This window comes from Petaurus breviceps, unplaced genomic scaffold, assembly GCF_028583685.1.
Source record: "Petaurus breviceps papuanus isolate PSGF00001 unplaced genomic scaffold, PetGlider_PUasm1.0 90417, whole genome shotgun sequence".
In the NCBI taxonomy this organism is placed as follows: Eukaryota; Metazoa; Chordata; class Mammalia; order Diprotodontia; family Petauridae; genus Petaurus; species Petaurus breviceps.
In genome coordinates this window covers 3,329,051-3,334,915 of record NW_027187245.1, presented here as the reverse complement: position 1 = coordinate 3,334,915, position 5,865 = coordinate 3,329,051, and positions in this window count along the sequence as shown.

The window sequence follows — 5,865 nt, the reverse complement described above, 5'->3', positions numbered from 1 at the left end:
GGGGGGGGGGGGGGGGGACGGTGCATACAGAGGGTACCGTAATGTAGCGTGTAGCGCAGGGGATCACCTTCACTACAGTAGCAATCTCAATAGGGCTTGTTTTCGGGGGAGGGCTTATTTTAGAGGAATCTTACACAGTAAGGGGAGGGCTTACTTTCGGGATAGGTCTTATTATCGGGAAACACGGTAATTCTTCATGATCCCATTTCGAGTTCTCTCTGCATAGATACTGAAGTGGTTTGGCATTTCCTCTTACAGTTTCTTTCTTTCCTTCTTTCCTTCCTTCTTCCTTCCTTCCTTCCTTCTCTCTCTCTCTCTCTCTTTCTTATGAGGAAACTAAGGTAAACAGGGCTAAGTAACTTGCCTGGAGTCACACAGCTAGTAAGTGTCAGAGGCCAGATTTGAACTCAGGAAGATGGGTTTTTTTCTGACTCCAGGCCTGGCACTCTATGCAATACCACCGTATTGCCCAGCCACTCTTTTCATGAAGTCAAATATTTCTATCTGATCACATATTATAAGATTAGCCAATAGATATTCTTGTTTTCTCCCAAAATGAATCCCACTCAAGGTACTGCCTTTGCACAATAATAGCCTTTTCATGGTCAATAGAGTTTGCATCTCTATTACTTTTCTTTTGTTAGGTGTATTTGAATTTCAAAGGTTCTGATTATCTCTGAGTTACTAGGAAAGACTGATTTAATGTCTATACTCCCATTTAAGAGCCATATATCTTTTTCATGTAGTAGTATGTTCATAATTCCAAAATATATTATACTGAACTATAAGTCCTTTTTTCTTTGATTTTCAGTATATCATAGTCCATTGCTTTCTCAATCTGAGGAAATAGTTCTCATTTTCAGTAGTTTTGTATAATTTGAACTGACAATCTCTGACATATGAAATATGTTACTTCAAATACTCTTTGACAATGAACCTGTGGAACTTGACTAGGTTTCTGTGGGAGGCAAACTTTGGATTCCATTCTGATAGCATGCTGTAGATATTTTTTTGCAATCTTCATTTTGCTCTATTTCCCTCATAATTCCAGGAAAATTAACTTTATAATATTTAGAAATATGTTATTCAAGCTCTTTGTTTCCTCCCCCTTCTATATCCTGGGAGGTCAATGACTCTTGCTCTCTGACAGTCTCCTAGACAGGTCTTAAGGATTATTAGTTTTGGTCTGCAGAAATTATAAGTAACCCCCGGCCCCTCAATTTTACTTTCTTTTGATTGGACTGTATTTGTTATTCCATTTCTCTCTTTTCTAGCCTATTTCTGCTATTTTTTCTTAGATTGTACCCTGCTTTTTCATGACTTTTAAAAATCTGTTTCAAATCAGTGATTGTCTTGTTTTATCTTTAAAAATTCTTTAAGAACTTTAATTTTCCTGCTTAAATCTTCCCTCAATTCTTCTATTAAGTTTCAGGAAGGGATGAGGAGAGCTCTTAAAACAATTCCGTTCTCATTTAGGGGATTAGAGTTGTTTCAGGATTATTCTTTTCTCCTGGATATGGCTCCTTACTTTATTTTTATTTTCCCTTCAGCATTTATTAATGATATTAAGAAGACTTTTGTTTATTAATTTCTTTCTCAACTGATTTTTTCTTTTAGATGTGACTGTGAAGATTGCTTTCTTTTCCTTGATTGTGGTTCTCTCTCTCTCTCTGTCTCTCTCTCTGTCTCTGTCTCTGTCTCTCTCTATCCTAGGTGTATTTCTTTCTGTTTTGAGGTGATGAAATGGAAATGGACTTAGGCACGACCAATAACTTAGTCATCTTGCTGGAAGTCTCTCCTGAATATTCCCTAATGCATTTTTTCAAAGATGTTACTAAGGTCTTTATTTCAAGGACATTTTTCATTTTGAAGCAATCAGCTTTTAATTAAACCAATGGGTATTGCAGATTACAAAAACTATCCAGCTAATGATTATGATACTATTATTTCCTCAGCTGAACACATCTGTAAATTTAATTGACAGTAAGTCAAAATTAGCTATCTTGAAAGTGGTGCAATTTTTTTATGCTTAGATATTCAGGGGGAATATTGTTATTTCAATAGTGCTTGCAAAGTCCATTCCAACAATGCTTTCACGTTAGCTTTATTTCCCTAGGAAAATGTGACGTATATAAAAGAGTTATTTTTAGGAGAAAAAGACACCTCAGACAATGCCATATACCAGGTTGCCACTGACGTCAAACTGAATAGATGTCAAGGGTCTATTATTTTGGGAAAAGAAACATCACACAATAAAATGTGAAAGATAAAACATAATATAAAGAAACGGAGGGGAGAAGGAGAGCGAGGAAGGAGGGGGAGGGAGAGACAGGAGGGAGAAAGAAACAGACTGAGAACACAGGAGCAAACACAGGCTGACTTATGGGCTTATCACAATGCGTCTTTTCAGCTCTCTGTGTCAATTTTCAAGAGACTTTGTGTGCTGATGAAAGGATAAATTTGATGCAATTCAACAAATATTTATTAAACACCCACTAAGAACAAGGTACTGTGATAGAGTGGAGAGTTGAGGGACACACAAAAATAAATGAAACAGCCCCTTTTGTTGAGGAGTTTACAATCTGCTAAAAATACTTTTTCTTTTCTTCCTACCACTCTTCATTCCTCCCTGCTTCTCTCTTTAATTGTTTTTTTTCCTTAGGAGAGAAGACAGATAACATGAGTCCATTCCACTTGTGCAGTATTTATTAAGGTAACAAAGACCTTGGAGCAGGACTATAGTCCCAAGTGGTCAGGGAGAAATGGGCAAAGCAATAATTCTAAGAATTGAGAGGCCAAGCAAGGAAAGGGATGAGAGTTAAGACCTGGATTTGTGGTTCAATTGGTTTAGGGAACTTCCAGGTGAAGAAAAAAATCCCTTTACCAATGCAGGTTGGCCACCTGCAATTAAAAGTCTTAAAAATTTCCCTAGAATACTGAGAAGTTAAATAGCATACCCAGCATTGCCCAGCCAGTATGTCATCCAGGTTTTGAGCCCAGCTTTCAATCCATTATGCTATGTTGCCTTTCAAGAGAAGAGGAAAGGGTTCTAAATAATCAAGAAGTAAGATAGATACATACATACATAAGACACATACATGAGAAAAACATACAGAAGAAGAAAGCAACAAGTTTGGGCTATAGGGTGATCATAGACATTTAGAAATGCTATGGTTCTTGTAATCATGGAAGCTATTTTCTGGTCTGACATGACACCACTGCTTCTAATTGAAGAATCATACCCTCACAGACATTGGATGATAAAGCACCAGCTATCTAGGGGTCTAACAGTACTGAAAATGAATCATTACAAGACCACACATGATTGAGGTCATCAAACCTGCGTGAAGACCTTCATAGGGAGGGGGTGTGGGTGTGGGTGGGAACCTGAAACCTTTCTAGGAAACCCAATCCACTTTAGGACAGCTCTAATTGTAAAAAAATGCGTCTTAACACCAAGTCTAAATTTATCTTTTTGTGACTTCCCCCACTGCCCCTAAGCCTGCCCTCTGTACCATAAAGGATATTTAATCCTTTTTCTCCATAACAGACCTACAAATACTTGAATCCAACTACCATGTACACCCCAAACCCCCAAATCATCTCTTCACCAAGCTAAATATTCTGTTTCTTCAATTAATGCTCACATGACAAGGATTCACAGGCCTACATCCTGCTTGCCCCTACTCTGAATGCTTTGAATTCTTAAAGTGTAAGCTGCTGTATAGCTTCTCTCACCTGGCTAGGATTTGAATGACCAATCTACAGCAGGAAGACCAAAGGGGACAATAGGGTACAGAAAAAAGAGATAAGAGTATGAGGAACTATCCAGGTCATTGGGATGCCATACTGGAAGGCATCACAGACTACTAAGTACTCTGTGAAAGGGCAAACAGCAGGCTAGAGAGTGGCTGAAGATGAATTCCATGGACTTTACCATCAGGCAAATCAGGTTGCTACATTGGCTATACAGAGAGAGATAAGAGGTGTACAAATAACCCATGGGAAGATCATGAGGCTTTTATTGCAAATAAATATTGTATATAAAATTCTAACGAAAACAATATAAGTAGCTACAAGTGAAAATCTCAGCAGTAACTAAATTGTCTGTGATACACAATAGTAGCCTATTAATGCTTCCTGTTTCTCCTTCAATCCATTTATGTTTAATTTTATCTACTCCCCAAAATCTATCTGTAAAGGATAACAAGAATTAATCCATATCAAATAAATCAAAGCCATATACCTCAAAATCAACTGATGATGTCCATAGTGCACTGTTTACTATTAGGTTTGAAGTGAGTAAGATCTAGCTTCAAAGCCTGTCTCCAACACTCACAGAACTGTGTGGATGTAGGCTAGTCACTTAAGCCATCTGAGTCTCAGTTAAACACACTGGTAAAATGGGGAAAATAATATCTAGAGGTAACGTGCCAATCAGAGGGTTTCTGAGACTCAAATGAAATAAAGTACATGTTTCATTTACAAAGTCTTACAGAATTATATAAATGCCAGTGAATTCATTCTCCTTTTTTCAAAGGTTTCCCATGAAAATGGTTCAAAGACAAGTTGCTATACAGCTAGGATTCTTGAACACTTGATATTCTGAAGACTACTAAACAGGTTAATAAAATGATTGCTCTGCATTGTATAACAGTAGTGGAATGTAAGCTGATCTATAGCAGCAGGCAGAATAATAGGGATGTCATGGACCTTGTCCTGTTCCTACATGGTTTTAATTTCTTTTACTAAGTCTCTCAATTTTCAAAATTTTACACTCCATGTAGTTTGAGGATCACTCGAATTCAGTGTAGTGAGATTCATTAAAAACTTCACCCTTAAGTGTTTAATGTGGTAGATGGACAGTTGAGGGGAAGAGTTCTGACTAATGATTCTTTGGTTCCAATACATCTTATTCCCTTCATTCTCAAAGATACTTGGGAGTCAGTATCTGTTCTCATTTAGAATTCTGACCATAAACCATCACGCTTCAAAAACAAACCTGTATGACTCACACAGCTGATGCTTCATTCTTGGCATATTATAGTTCACAAACGGAGGCCCCTAGGATTATGACTCTCATCATAGATGATTCATAAGTTCCTTCCAGACACATCCTTCATTACATCAACAAATCCGAGGGGATCTGTATTGTCAGTATTTGTTATTGTATTACAAAGTAAGGCTTGTGCATCCCAAAACTATTTCTATACTTTTGAATGTGTATATCTTGGGCTCAAAGAACATCCATCAGCCCTTATCCTTGATTTTAATGAAAATGTATTTATTTTTCTTTACTGGTCTTGAGGGTGATGAGCCCTCTGTTTTGGTACTATTTTATACATTTTTGTTTGAACACCAAGATCCTTCCTCCTTTTGTGTGGAACTAATTCCCTCTTAATATTTGCCTCGTAGAACATCTCTCTTCCTTTAAAACAACCAATCTACTATTATTGAGCTTTAGCCTTTCCTAATGCTCCCAACTGTTATGTGCCCCTCACAACAATTTTGTACTTAACTAGAATATATGCATATATTTTATTATATATATAATTACTATTCTATATATCATTATTGTATATATAATTGTTAACTTGTATTGTTGTAATGAGAATGTAAATTTTAAAGATCTTCCCGGCCCCTAAGCTAAAGTGCACCTGGAGCCTGGAGTGGGAGGCTTGTTTTTCAGTAGATAATTTTTGATTGGCCAGTGGGTCCAAAAGGTTGTTACATTCTCTGAGCCAGGAGAAGGCTATATAAGCTCTGATGTGAGGCTTTGTTTTGGGGGCTCACTTTGAGGAGTGTTCTGTGATTTGATCTGGGTTCTGGGAAGCCGTTGTCCAGGGCCCCCCCCCCCCCCCCCCC